This window comes from Papio anubis, chromosome 6, assembly GCF_008728515.1.
Source record: "Papio anubis isolate 15944 chromosome 6, Panubis1.0, whole genome shotgun sequence".
Taxonomy (NCBI): Eukaryota; Metazoa; Chordata; class Mammalia; order Primates; family Cercopithecidae; genus Papio; species Papio anubis.
Genome location: NC_044981.1, coordinates 130,664,313 through 130,680,380, shown reverse-complemented (window position 1 = coordinate 130,680,380; position 16,068 = coordinate 130,664,313). Strand labels below are relative to the sequence as shown.

At 35.5% G+C, this 16,068-nt stretch overlaps 1 long non-coding RNA gene across 1 annotated transcript in view; it reads left to right on the top strand.

The window, feature by feature from the left end:
* Positions 1–15,343, top strand: part of LOC110743163 — a 41,792-nt gene extending 26,449 nt beyond the window's left edge. The window contains exon 6 of the long non-coding RNA XR_002521771.2: positions 14,973–15,343. This is a non-coding gene — a long non-coding RNA (uncharacterized LOC110743163). The remainder of the gene's footprint in view (positions 1–14,972) is intronic.
* The last annotated feature ends 725 nt before the right edge of the window (positions 15,344–16,068 follow it).

Genomic DNA, 16,068 nt, shown 5'->3' with positions numbered 1-16,068 from the left:
TAAAATAAGTGCTTTCAAATTTTAAAAATAAACAGATTTTCTCCAATTTCAGGTATTCTCGCATAATTTCTTAAAATTCTGTATTCAGGAATAATGAAACAATTATAGAATTAGAAAAGGACTTTTAACAGAAAATCTTTTGGAGCTGGTCTATGGCTTTTGGTTTGTTTATTGTGCTCAAGATTGCTCTTTTATACTGAATAAAGACATATTTCTTGCTATTAACATTAGTCAAAAATTATGTAATTGCATTAAAAATATGTATTTATTTTAAAGTGCTTCCCCCCAGAGCACTAGGACTTTTGTGTTTCTCAGGTGAACATGCTAGATAATTTTTGTGACATGGCACAAAACCTTTCCCAAAAGATACTGATGTGGTTGGTGTTAGGAGTCACATTCTCTTTGCCCACCATTCAGTCCTTTATAAATTTCAGAGAAAAATATTTTGCTTTTCTTTCTATTTTCTTGTGAAAAACATTGGCTGAAAAGCCAGCTAGTAATGTACATGTCTTATATATTGGCTGATTATCATTTGCCATATTATCTTTAGGTCAGAAGATGCTATATATACATGGGCTGGGGGACTTGTCCATGGCTATGCATCACTCATCCAGTAGAATCCTTCCAAGGATAACAGGCTAGAGTTGATTGTAATTAAGATGATTTTCCTTCTGTTAAAACAGATGTATAAGGAGACCATTTTATACCCAAGAAATGAAGTTAATGAATCTGATTTCAAATAATATCTTTAAAATGCAAATGCTCATAGACGGAGTTAGGAGTTCAATCAAAATTGTCAATAAGAGAAGATTTCTACTTCTGAGAAGATGGAGTAGACATGCATCTACAAAATGGATAGACTTTAAAAGAGAAATAGGCAAGACTACAATTATACTTGAACGTTTCAACATCCATCTCTCAGCAATTGACAGAACTGAACAAAAATTCAGCAAGGATATAGAAGAATCAACAACACCATCAATCCACAGACTCAAATGAATATTTGTAGAATACTGCACCCAACAACAGCAGATTATACATTCTTTTCAAGCACTCATGGAATATATATCAATATAGACTATATACTAGGCAATAAAATAAAAGGCAGCAAATGTACAATAATTGAAATTACATAAAGTGTATTCTCTGATCACAATGGAATCAACCTGGATACCAGTAGCAAAAAGATACCAGAAACATTTCTAACCACTGGCAAAATAAACTACACATTTCTAAATGGTCCAGGGATCAAAGAGGAATTCTTAGGGAAAAGAAAAAATAAATAGAATAGAATAAAATTAAAAATACAACGTATTTAACTATTTGGGGCATAGTTAAAGCAGTTCTGAGGGGGAAATTTGTAATACTAAATATTTCCATTAGAAAGGAGGGAATGTGTTATATTAGTCATTTAAGCACCTACTTCAAGAATCTCAAAAAAAGAAGAGCAAAATGAACTGAAAGCCAGCAGAAGAAACGCAACAATAATGATAATAGCAGAAATAAATAAAGTTGCAATCTACTCATCAGACAAAGGGCTAATATCCAGAACCTACAAAGAACTCAAACAAATTTACAAGAAAAAAACAAACAACCCCATCGAAAAGTGGGCAAAGGATATGAATAGACATTTCTCAAAAGAGGACATTCATACAGCCAACAGACACGTGAAAAAATGCTCATCATCACTGGCCATCAGAGAAATGCAAATCAAAACCACAATGAGATACCATCTCACACCAGTTAGAATGGTGATCATTAAAAAGTCAGGAAACAACAGGTGCTGGAGAAGATGTGGAGAAATAGGAACACTTTTACACTGTTGGTGGGATTGTAAACTAGTTCAACCATTATGGAAAACAGTATGGCGATTCCTCAAGGATCTAGAACTAGAAGTACCATATGACCCAGCCATCCCATTACTGGGTATATACCCAAAGGATTATAAATCATGCTGCTATAAAGACACATGCACACGTATGTTTATTGCGGCACTATTCACAATAGCAAAGACTTGGAATCAACCCAAATGTCCATCAGTGACAGACTCGATTAAGAAAATGTGGCACATATACACCATGGAATACTATGCAGCCATAAAAAAGGATGAGTTTGTGTCCTTTGTAGGGACATGGATGCAGCTGGAAACCATCATTCGCAGCAAACTATCACAAGAACAGAAAACCAGACACCACATGTTCTCACTCATAGGTGGGAACTGAACAATGAGATCACTTGGACTCGGGAAGGGGAACATCACACACCAGGGCCTATCATGGGGAGGGGGTAGCGGGGAGGGATTGCATTGGGAGTTATACCTGATGTAAATGACGAGTTGATGGGTGCTGATGAGTTGATGGGTGCAGCACCCCAACATGGCACAAGTATACATATGTAACAAACCTGCACGTTATGCACATGTACCCTAGAACTTAAAGTATAATAAAAAATAATAAATAAATAAATAAATAAATAAATAAATAAATAAAAGAAAAACCAATGAAACAAAAAGCTGGTCCTTTGAAATGGTCAATAAAATTGACAGCAGTTTGACTGATGAGAGAGATTGAGAAAATAAGACTAACAGAAAAAGGAAGGCAACATAAATTACTAATATCAGGAATAAAAACCTTAACAACTTCAAAAGGCTCATAAGGGAATATTACAAATGACCTAAACACATAAATTGGATAACTTAGAAGTGTACCAATCTTCAAAAAGCACGGGCTACTACAACTCACCAAATATTAAACAGACAAGTTAGCCCTAAAACTCATAAGGAAATTGAATTTATAATTTAAAAATCAAGTATACAAACGTTTAAAGAAAAATTAATGCTGATTCTACACAATCTTTTCTAGCAAGTAGAAGAGGAGGAAATACCTCCCAGTTAGTTTTGTGACCCTAATATTATCCTAATACCAAAACAAGATGAAACAGTATAAAAGTAAAAAATGTAGACCTATATCTTTCATGAATGTAACTATAAAAATTATTAACAAAATATTAGCAAATAGAATTCAGCAATATATAAAATAATTATACACCATGACCACGCAGAGTTTATTTCAGAGACACAATATTAATCAATGTAATCCACCATATTAATAGGCTAAAGAAGAAAAATCGCACGATTCTATCAACTGATACAGAAAAGGCATTTGACAAAAATTTACCACCCATTCATAATAAAAACTTTCAGAAAACGAGGAATAGAGGGAAACTTCCTCAACTCGAAAAAGAGCATCTACAACTAACATTATAAACAAATAAGCCTCAATCTAACCTTCACACATTATATAAAATGTAAGTCAAAATGGATAATAGACTTATTGTGAAATGTAAAACTATAAAATCTTTCGGAAAAAAAAATAAAAGAAAAGATAAAATCTTAGGAATCAAGACCTAGGCAGAGAGCTATCAGACTTGATACCAAAAGCATGATTCAAAAAGTTAAAAAATAGCAATAAATTTGACTTTATCAAAATTTTAAAAACTTTTGCTTTGAAGAAGACCCTGATAAGATGCTCTAAAATTAGGCTACTGACTGGGGAAAAAAATTCAAAGCACATATTAAAAAAGAATGAGTATCTAAAATATATAAGAAACTCAAAAATTATTTTAACTAGGGTGAGATGGTATCTTATTGTAGCTTTAATTTGTGTTTCTCTGATTATTAGTGATGTTGAGCCTTTTTCATATACCTGCTAGCCATTTGTGTGTCTTCTTTTGAGAAATATCTACTCAGATCGTTTGACTATTTTTTAATTACGTTATTTGTTTTTCTGCTATTAAGTTGAGTTCCTTATATATTCTGGTTATTAATTACTTGCAGATGGGTAGTTTGAAAATGTTTTGGTTTTTTTTTTCCATTCTGTAGGTTGTCTATTCACTTTGATTGTTTCTTTTGCTGTGCAGAAGCTTTTTAGCTTAATATGATCTCATTTGTCTATTTCTGCTTTGATTGCTTGTGCTTTTGAGATCTTACTCAAGAAATCTTTGCCCAAACCAATGTCCTGGAGAACTTACCCAATGTTTTCTTCTAGTAGTTTCATAGTTTCAGGTCTTAGATTCTTTAAGCTATTTTAATTTGATTTTTGTATATTGTGACAGACAGGGGTCTAGTTTCATTCTTTTGCATATGGATATCCAGTTTTCCCAGCACCATTTATTGAAGAGACTGTCTTTTTCCCCAGTGTATGTTATTGGAAACTTTGTCAAAAATTAGTTGACAGTAAGTGCATGGATTTATTTCTGATTCTCTATTTTGTTCCATTTGTCTCTGTGTCTGTTTTTATTCCAGGACTACATTGTTTTTGTTAGTATGGCTTTGTGTATTATAATTTAAAGTCAGGTAATGTGGTGCCTCCAGCTTTGTTCCTTTTTCTTAGGATTCCTCTGGCTACTCTGGGCCTTTTTTTTTTTTTTTTTTTTGTGGTTCCATATAAATGTTAAGATTATTTTTTCTGTGTCTGTGAAGAATGTCATTGGAATTTTAATAAGGATTGCAGTAAATCTGTAGACTGCTTTGAGTAGTGTGGACATTTTAACAATATTGATTCTTCCAATCCATGAACATGGAATATCTTTCCATTTTGTGTATGTGTGTGTATCTAGATGCTGGTGAGGATGTGGAGAAAGGGGAACACTTGTACACTGATGGTGGGGATGTAAATTAGTACAGCCACTATGGAGTGCAGTATGGAGGTTCTTCAAAATCTAAAAATAGAACTATCATGTGGTCCAGCAATTGCACTGCCAGGTATATATTCAAAAGAAAGGAAGTCAGTATGTGGAAGAGGTATTGGCACTCACCTGTTTATTGCAGGACTACTCATGGTAGCCAAAATATGGAATCAACTTAATGTCTATCAACAGATGAATAGATAAAATGTGGTACATATACACAATGGGACATTATCAAGCAATAAAAAAGAATGAAATCCTGTCACTTACAACAACGTGAATGGAACTTGTAGACATTATGGTAAATGAGATAAGCCAGAAACAGAAAGACAGATATCACATGTTCTCATTCATAAGTGGGAGCTGGAAAAAAAGCATATGGAGCTAGAGAATAAGAGTAATGATTATTAGAGGCTTGAAAGGATAGTTGCGAACAGGAGATAAAGACGGGATGGGCAATAGGTACAAAAATACAGTTAGATAGAAGGAATAAGATCTAGTGTTCACTTGTACAATAGGGTAATTATAGTTAATAACTTATCATATATTTCAAAATAACAAAACGAGTGGAATTGGGATGTTCCTTACACACACAAAAAAGATGTATATTTGAAGGGATAGATATCCTAATTACCCTGATTGGATCATTCATTTCACATTATTTGCTTGTACTAAAATATTACATGTTCCCTATAAATATGTACAACTATTATGTTTCCATAAAATGTTTTAAAAGAAAGCAAAACGGTATAAAATAAAGGTGAAATAAATTTTAGTAGCATTTTTTTGATCCAATATATCTAAATATTGTCATTCGACATGTAGTCAGCATGAAAATATTGATGCGACATTTTACTTTTTTTTTTTTTTTTTTTTGCATTCAGTCTTGAAAGATGGGAAGATCAGGGGCAGTCTGGGGTCTTGGTATATGAATGAACTAGTGAGAGTGGGCACAAAGTCTGAAGATCTTTGTAGTGCATGCTAATGTCTAAGGGAGAATATACGTACCCTGGAAGAGACATTAAACGAGGTAATTGGAGTAGACAAAGTGTCAGCCAGTCAATATCAGCCATCCTCCCTCATCAGAGTTGGTGTTTGGACAATAAGCACACGAACAGAGTAACCATGGTGAAAGGGATGCAGGTTTTGCATGGACCCCACCCATTTACTGAAGCTCTTATAACTTCTGTCACTGCGAAATGTTCCAGAAGTAGCAACAGAGACCAACACTAAGCCCTCAATACAGTACCATCTCTTCAGGGAATCAGCCAGCCAACCTGGTGGCAAATCAAATACATTGGACTTCTTCCATCCTCAAAGGATGGAAGCATTAATTCATTTCGAATTAATGCTTTTTGAATTTATACATATTCCAGGTATGGTTCTGCATTTCCTGTCGAAGAACCTCAAACAGCACCATTAGCCATGGGATTACAGAGAGTTTAGTCCATCACCAGGAGATCTCATATAGCATTGCATCAGACTAACACAGTAATTCTTAACCATGGGCAATTCCTTATCTCCCATATCCCACCCCCAAGATATTTGGCAATGTCTGGAGACATTCGTGATTGTCAGAAAAGGGAGGATGTTACTGACATCTAGTGGCTAGAGAATTGTTGCTAAACATCCTATAGTGGACAGGACAACCTCCCTCAATAAATAATCCACCCCAAAATGTCAATATGCCACTGTTCAGAAATTCTGGACTAAGAGCAACCTCTATTCTGTTTTCCATAATGACTGTATTGATGTACATTCCTGTAAACAGTATAAAAATATTCGCTTTTCTCCACATCTTCACTAATACTTGTCTCTTGTTTTTTCTTTTGATACACATCCTAAAAGGTGTGAGCTGATATGTCATTGTGGTTTTAATTTGTATCTCCCTGGTAATTAGTGATTACTAATTAGTATTACTTGTCAACCATTCATACCTCTTTTGAGGAATGCCTACTAATGTTCTTTGCCCATTTTTTAATCAGATTTTTTTCTTGCTATTGAGTTGGGTCCCTTATATACTTTTGATATTAACTCCTTATCAGATATATAGTTTACAAATATTTACTTCTATTCCATAGGTTGTCTCTTCATTCTGTTGATTGTTTCCTTTGTTGTAAAAGATACTCACTTTACAGGAAAAGAGGTGCAACAGTGGCGGCATGATTATAAGATCAACTGTTCCTATTAGAAACTACACCATCCAAAAGAGGCTGCCATTGAAGAGCAATAAAATAGTTCATAGAAGGCATAGGTGAGGCAGAAGCTTGAAAATGATATTATATAAGGATAAGAAGTCATATTCCAAGATACAGTCTATACTCAAGTCTCATGACCATTGTATGGTGCTGTGCCCCATTATTTAGATATGTGGTGCTCCATTGATTACACATGGTGGCAGGAATGAAGAGTTGAAAATAGTAATATGGCCATTTTTATGATATTGATTTTTCCTCTCCACGAGTGTGGAATATTTTTCCATTTGTTTGTGTCCTCTCTTATTTCCTTAAGCAGTGGATTGTAGTTCTCCTTGAAGAGGTCCTTCACATTTCTTGTAAGTTGTATTCTTAGGTATTTTATTCTCTTTGTAGCAATTGTAAATGGGAGTTCACTCATGATTCGGCTCTCTGCTTGTCTATTGTTGGTGCGTAGGAATGCTTGTGATTTTTGCACACTGATTGTGTATCCTGAGACTTTTCTGAAGTTGCTTATCAGCTTAAGGAGTTTTGGGGCAAAACCACAATGAGATACCATCTCATGCCAGTTAGAATGGCGGTTATTAAAAAGTCAGGAAACAACAGATGCTGGCAAGGCTGTGGAGAAATAGGAACACTTTAACACTGTTGGTGGGAATGTAAATTAGTTCAACCATTGTGGAAGACAGTGTCGTGATTCCTCAAGGATCTAGAACCAGAAACACCATTTGACCCAGCAATCACCTTACTGGGTATATATCCAAAGGATTATAAATCATTCTACTATAAATACACATGCACACATATGTTTATTGAAGCACTATTTACAACAGCAAAAACTTGGAACCAACCGAAATGCCCATCAATGATATACTGGATAAAGAAAATGTGGCACATATATCCCATTGAATACTATGAAGCCATAAAAAAGGATGAGCTCATGTCCTTTGCAGGGGCATAGATGAAGCTGGAAGCCATCATTCCCAGAAAACTAACACGGGAACAGAAAACCAAACACTGTATGTTCTCACTCATAAATGGGAGTTGAACAATGAGAATACATGGACACAGGGAAGGGAATATCACACACTGGGGTCTGTTGGGAGGTGAGGCACAAGGGGAGGGAGAGCTTTAGGACAAATACCCTTGCAGGTCTTAAAACCTAGATGACAGGTTGATAGGTGCAGCAAACCACCATGGCACATGTATACCTATGTAATAAACCTGCACGTTCTGTACATGTATCCCAGAACTTAAAGTAAAAAAAAAAAGAAAAAAAAGTAATATTGTTGTGAAATTGCACATTCTGCATATGTATCCCAGAACTAAAAAAAAAGTAAAATTAAGAAAAAAAGAAAATAGCAGTGACACATAGGGAGCTTCTGCTTCCTTTTTATGAAATTCTGAACTCCATGTGTTTCGTGGTCTTGGTTCCTACTATGGGGAATATCTATCAGTGAAACATAAGCTCTGATTTTGGCCTGGGCACTTCGGACTCCATATGCCAAGGGGCCAGTGGGCAAGGGGGGAATACCATATTGATAGAAGCAATTGAGCTGATCATCAGGAGAAAGGCTGTTATGACACACTGGGGCAGGGGTGGAACATATTTGGTACTTGATGATCTCTTGGCAATTCTTTGCCCAGTTTTCATGATAAATTGACAAATACAGTAGTCACTGTTGTGGGAAGTCAGGGACCCCAAACAGAGGGACCAGCTAAAGCCGTGGCAGAAGAACATAAATTGTGAAGATTTCATGGACATTTATTAGTTCCCCAAATTAATACCTTTATAATTTCTTACACCTGTCTTTACTGCAGTCTCTGAAAACAAATTGTGAAGATTTCATGGACACTTAACACTTCCCCAATCAATACCCTTGTGATTTCCTATGCCTGTCTTTACTTTAATCTCTTAATCCCGTCATCTTCGTAAGCTGAGGAGGATGTATGTCACTTCAGGACCCTGTGATGATTGTGTTAACTGCACAAATTGTCTGTAGAACATGTATGTTTGAACAATACGAAATCTGGGCACCTTGAAAACAGAACAGGATAACAGCAATGTTCAGGAAACAAGGGAGATAACCTTAAACTCTGACTGCCGATGAGCCATGTGGAACAGAGTCACATTTCTCTTCTTTCAAAAGCAAATAGGAGAATATCACTGAATTCTTTTTCTCAGCAAGGAACATCCCTGAGAAAGAGAATGCACCCCTGAGGGTAGGTCTCTGAAATGGCCGCTTTGGGAGCAGCTGTCTTTTATGGTCAAAGATGAAGGGATGAAATAAGCCCTGGTTTCCTGAAGTGCTCCCAGGCTTATTAGGACAAGGAAATTCCCGCCTAATAAATTTTGATTGTCTGCTCTCAAATCCTGTCTCCTGATAAGATATTATCAATGACAATGCATGCCCAAAACTTCATTAGCAATTTTAATTTCACCCCATCCTGTGGTCCTGTGATCTCACCCTGCCTCCATTTGCTTTGTGATATTTTATTACCTTGTGAAGCATGTGATCTCTGTTACCCATACCCTATTTGTACACTCCCTCCCCTTTTGAAAATCACTAATAAAAACTTGCTGGTTTTACGGCTCGGGTAGCATCACGGAACCTGCCAACATGTGATGTCTCCCCCGGACACCTAGCTTTAAAATTTCTCTCTTTTGTACTCTTTCCCTTTATTTCTCAGACCAGCTGATGCTTAGGGAAATAGAAAAGAACCCACGTTGAATATCGGGGTGAGGTTTCCCCCGATAAGTCACAATCTAATAAGGGCTTGATGACCAGATGTTTAGACAATCAGAGATATGGCTTTGGGTCATCCAACCAGGTAAGCCACCAAGACCAGGTGCTAGCTGTGGGAGAAGTGATTCTAGGATACAGTGTTGAGGAAGAGTACAATAAATTATCACAGATGTAGCCTCAAGCCCAACTGCATCAGTGAGAGAGAGCGTTATCTCCATTAACTTTCTTCTAGGAAGCTTACTGCAGGAAAGAAATCCCTCAGAGTCCTCAAGTCCTTTCAGAACTTAGGTGAAGCAAGAGGACTCAAGGTGTGCAAGAATGGACAGTACAGAATGCTTTGCTACCCTGCTCAGTTTCCCCTTTCGGGAAGGAAGGACAAATTCACTCAACTTCTGGGAGCATTGAGGGCTGAGCTCTCAGCCATCAGACCTTTTTGGAAATTTCCCTCTTCTGAAAAGAGGCACATTGCCCAAGATCTTTCCTCCTCCAGAACGCAAGCTGCACTGAAGACTGATTGATGTGGGGTATGATGATCTCGTCTCCTTTCCCCATCTAAAGGACTGTTCTAACCTCAGGGCTCTCTTTGAGGTTTCCTTAGTTAGTTCTTATTACTATGTTGCAGTCCAACTTCTTCTTTGGCCTAATTCTACTTTCTTCCTATTCCCAATTGCTGATCCTGACAGCAATTTCCTCCAAAATTTCTGTAAACTAAGCATGATCTCAGTCACCTGACCTGAAACATTATTACACACACTATAGTCCATGCACTTAAAGATTTAGTGAAAGTATGCTGCTGAAACTTGCCAGAACTTCCCTTCTTCCACTGAAAATTTGTCTTTCAAATATCTGTTCGTAGATACACACCATTCATTCTCTTATCTACTTTGGCCAATTATCTTATGTTTGGGAAGGTGTTCTGCTAGAAGACAGAATAGCAATTCTTAGAACTAGAAAGAAAAACACATCAAAGTCTGTCCTTTCTTATGTTTTTTCTATCTACAACAAATACCCTGTGATAAAAAGGATGATAGGAAACATAAGTAGCTTGAGTTCACCAAATATTTGGCTTGAAGCATTTGTGTATGAAATATAAACTCGCTTGATCTGGGCTCAAATTCACCAGCACTTCTTTTCTTTCTTTTCTTTTCAGAAACAGACTTTATTTATATCAATGTTAACATCAATCACATAACCATCAAGAAGGCTATAACTTGGATTTTTTTGCCCAATAGTTGGGCCAAGTTTTCATTTCTCTTATTTTTTTAAATTTATTACTATTATTTTTTGAGACGAAATCTCACTCTGTCACCCAGGCTGGAGTGCAATGGTGTCATCTCAGCTCACTGCAACCTCTGCCTCCTGCGTTCAAAAGATTCTCCTGCCTCAGCCTCCTGAGTAGCTGGCATTACAGGTGCTTGCCACCACACCCAGCTAATAGTTGTATTTTCAGTAGAGACGGTGTTTCACCATGTTGGCCAGACTGGTTCCAAACTCCTGACCTTGCGACCCACCCGCCTCGGCCTCCCAAAGTGCTGGGGTTACAGGTGTGAACCACCGTGCCTGGCCCATTTTTTTCTTATATATCAGCCTATGCCAGAGGAGAAACTGGCTGAGGTTAAAGGCTAATGTCAATTATTAATTGAACAACACATGGATAACCTCAACAATGCAATATCCTGGTTGAAATTATTCATCAATTTTTTTTGGCAGACCTGAGATCTACGTATCTCCATACAGCAAGTAAATGTAGACTATTCCCTTAAATGCAAATCCCTATAAAAAATATCAGAAGTATATTATGCACTTAAAGTTAAAAAGCATATAACTTTTTAAATATTTAATAAAATTCACCAGGATACACCATCGTTTTCATTGAGAGAAGTTTCCTAATCATGAATTTCATTTACTTAATAATATTATTCAACATTTTTCTTTCATTTTTGTTAATTTGATTTGTTATGACTTCTCAAAAAAGACTTGTCCTTTTCATCTAATTTGTTCAATTTATTTTCATGAAATTGGTCACATACTTAATCTTTCATTCCTTCTTATGTAACCAAATTTCCATCCGGTACCATTTACTCTGAGCCAAAGAACCAGAAGCCAAAAGAACTTCCTGTAGCATTTCCTGTAGTACATATCTGCTGATTAACACCTTTCTAGGTTGACAAGTTATATAGTTGTCTTTCATTTAGTTTAAAGATGTTGTTCCATTGTCTTCTGATTTACATTGTTTCTGATGAGAGGTTAGCCTTATTTCTCATTATTGGTCCTCTGAATTTAATGTGTAATATGTATTTTTCTTCTCTTGCTTTTCAAATGTTCTGTTTAATTCTGATTTTCAGTAGTTTAATATAATGTCCATTGTTTGTTGTTTGCTTAGATTCCTGAAATTATATGTGGGTTTTAAAATAAAGTTTTGAAATTTTCTAACCATTATTTGGTTAAGTAATTTTTCTGCATCATACTCTCTCTCTTTCTCTTTCTAGTACTCTAATTACAAACTTTCATTCTTTTGCTATTATTTCACAGGTTCTTAATGTTCTACTTTAAAATTTTAAAGTAATTTTTAATGGAAAATTTGATCATAATTTTAAATAACTATAATATAAAATTCTAAAAATTCAAAAGGTAAGCCATATCAACAGTTCATATCATACCTATAGAAATGACAATTTTGGTCTATTATTTTCCAAACCATCTACCTTATTTTCTTTCTTATGTCTTATGTTGGTCATAACTTGCAGTCTATATGGATCAGTAGCAATGATAATACCCTTGTATTTAATTTATCCTTGTATTTAATGTATCTTAAGAGAAAAAAAAATTCTAAAATTTCATGATTAAGGAGGCTGTTTGTTAAGGTTATTGAAATACAGGTTCAAATGATTTCAGGGAGTTTCCTAATTTTGAGTATTTTGCCATTTTGATATAGATTTTGAAATGTATTTATTTTTTTCCCTGACTATTGGGGGAGGAAATGTGGAAAAATAATTACTAGTGCTATTCTCCAGGCATTTCAAATTGTCTCCGTGTCTGAACACATGTGGAATTTCACTTTCTTGCCCCCTGGAAGTCAGGTTGGCCATGTGACTTGCTTTGATGTATAAAGTATGAACAGAACAAGTGTGCTACTTCTGGGCAGAAATTTTCAGAGGTAGCATGGTATGTGTCACCAATTTCCCTTTTTCTGACACAGTGACTATGTAAATATGTATAGATATGTCTCTTCTGTTAGCCTGGATTCCTCAGTGACTGTGATGGGCAAAGTCTTATTGCCAGTGTTCATTGACTGAGTAACATGGGCACATACTTGATTATTATGATAAACTACTGAGATATTAGGGTTGTCTATGTAGAATAACTCATCTTTTATTTTTCTTTTTATGCTAAACTTTTATTTTATTTAAGGCACTTGTACTTGATCATAACATATTACTTCATATTTTTTATACTATAGCTTTAAGTTTTATTCTACAAATCCTTTTGTTGATAATCATTATAACTTGAATATAATCTGCTTTGTGTTTCTAGGAGGCAAAACCAGGTAAGCAATACAGCTTAGAGAATATTTTTATTAAAAACCATTTCTTTCTAAGAGTACAATGAAAGAAAAATAATTAAATATATAGTCTCTATCCTTGTGGGATAATAGTAAGAGAGTTCGTTAGAAAATATGAAATAAGCTCCCAAAGAGAATTCTACATGGGCCATGTGAGCTTAGAGTGAAAAAAAGGTAAGAAATCTTTTCCAGAAGGAGTAATCTGGAAAACCTTTATGGAAAAGGTGACATATAAATTGGGTTTGAAAGATGAACAGAATATTGATGAGGAAATTCTACACAGCATCTAAGTAAATATACTGTGAGAAAAGTGTAAGCAAGATATATAAATGGAACAGCAAGTTACACAGTCTGATTTACTTGTAATAGCAGAGTAAGTATGTAGAAGTGTGAATTTTATTTTAAAACATCAAAGATTTTTTAATAGAAGAGGGATTTTGTTATTAAGAAGATGATTAATATTGCCATTATATTTAGGATGAATTGTAAAAGATGAGTACTAGAGGTCATCAGAGGTCTGGGAGGGGTGAGCATTTTTCATTGTCAAGGTGAGACAGCGAGGGTCTGAGACAGGAAATAAAAAAGAAGAAACAGCTTTGAGTTTTGTTGAGCTACAAGGTTTACAGATATTTATATTTTCACCTATGACTTAGCATTTGAAAACCTAACAGTCTTCTTTTTTTGTATATTGCAAGCCATATAAATAGAGTCTATAACTAGATAGACCTTATTGGATAACCACCCAAAATGTAATATGTTATGCTATTGAATACTGACTCAATATGCTAATATTCAACACTTAAACCAAAAGTGAAAACACAGATGCCTAGGGAAAGAAAAGTTGGCAGCACAAACTAGTGGGAATTGGGTAGGGTTTTTCTTGGCCTTCTGCTGCACAATAGGCAATTGTGATTCAGGTGTATTTGTTTATTCTGGTAGAAATAAATTCTCCCACTAAAACAAAAGTGCCATTATAAAGAGCTAGACAAAATCAACAACACCCGTCTTTGCCATGTCTTGCTTGACTGTAAGGGGTCACATTCAGGAATTGTTGATCAGACTTCCTTTGTCTCTCTCTTTTAAAAAGGCATTTTGCAAATTTAATACTTTTCCATGTTCTAAAGCATCGCTTGTCCACGGGAGAGGGGTGGGGTGTCAAGCAAACGCAGAGAGGCTCTAGGGGTTTCTAAAGTGGTCATTTCAATAGTCATTTCATAACATGTTTGTCGGCGTGTCTTTCTTCCAGTTCTGGTTTTGTTACCTTCTCTCTGTTTTCAATGTAAACAGCAGTACAAAGTGAGCTATCTTCCTGTTATTCAAAATAAATACTTATTTGGGTAAAATTTATAATGCTAGATTCTACTTTTAGTCAGGAAATGCAAACAAAGCTTGGAGACTGCTTGTTCCCTGACCCCAAATTCATTCCATGTTGCTATAGCATCACCCCTGAGAAAATGGGCCTGCCTGTTTTCCTCCCCATAGACAAACTCAATGGGCTTTTGTCAGCTCTTGAATTATAGCATTAAAATTTAAACAGTAGGGATTTAATGGAGGATTATTATGACACTCCAGTGCATTCTTTCTGTTGCCATTAGCAACAACCCCAAGAATGAAATAAAATAATTGTTTTAGGAGGTGCTGTTTTCCTAAAAGATGAAACATCTACCAAGAAACATTCCTGGGTTATGTAAACTGATTTGTGTGTGTGTTACTTCTAACATAAGTAGAGTAATGGTAGTGTATACCAATCCAATGATTTAAGGTATTTTTTTTCCCTTTTAGTTCAACCAATCTACAAAGGCCAAAAATATTTTCACAGGCCCCCAAAAGATGAACTCCAATCTGCTGCCCCTAAATGCATTCTCCACTGTCTGGAAGATGTGCAAAGGCAACGGCACAGCGTTCTCCATCTCAAATCCTTCAAAGTGCTGTCAGAATAAAAGAATCCCCACCAAAAGCCCCAGGGAAATCTATCTGTCTGTATGGTATGGTAATGACTGAGGTTATTCCAGATAGGATTCTGGGAGAAACTCAGCTATTGAAATCTAATGAATGGAACTGAGAATTTTTTGTTATAACACTGTTTCTTTGATTGAATATATCCTTGCATATAAGACATAAAAATAAATAACAAAAGCAAGATATTGTTTGAATTTTTGTTTGATTATATAATCTGAGAATTTTCCTGGTAAGTAATTCTGCATCTGGATTTGTTTTCTCTGCCAGTCACTTGCCTTTCTAGTTTTATGTCATTTTTATCTCTTTCCTATTTTAATGTCAGCAACTAGGTTTACATTAAGGATTGCATTTTTTTAATCACCAGAGATTACAACAATTTATGTTCCTTTTCTAGCTGCCAAAATATGGATATTTCCTTTCTTCTGCTATATTCTTGCTGGACAACTTATTTCAAAATACTTTTAACTTTTTCTCTTTGAAGTGAATTTCAGTTCATTGTAGAAATAATACAAAATGAGTAACAGGCAATAAATAAATGAATAGTCCTTTGGATTTTTACCACCCAGAGATACTAGTTCTTAATCTAAATGTGAGCCTTTATCTATAGCAATGAAAACTAGTCTTACTTTCACCAAAGACATCCAGGGTTCCCCTATCCTCTTCTGTAGAGGCAGCCCTATTACCAGTGTCTTCTGTTAACTTTCAGAGGAGTACATGCAAACATTTGTATATATGCCATTTTTACAGGAAAATGATAAATGTTACATTTTTCGGATCCTTGCTTTTTCACGTAACAATAAATCTTGAAATCAGTATAAGTTCCAGAATTTGTAATAAGGACAGTCTTGTGGGACTGGAGAGTTGGGACATTGAGGGAGGCTAAGGGGTTTGCCTTCAAGTTGCCTTTGCTAAGCAAGCA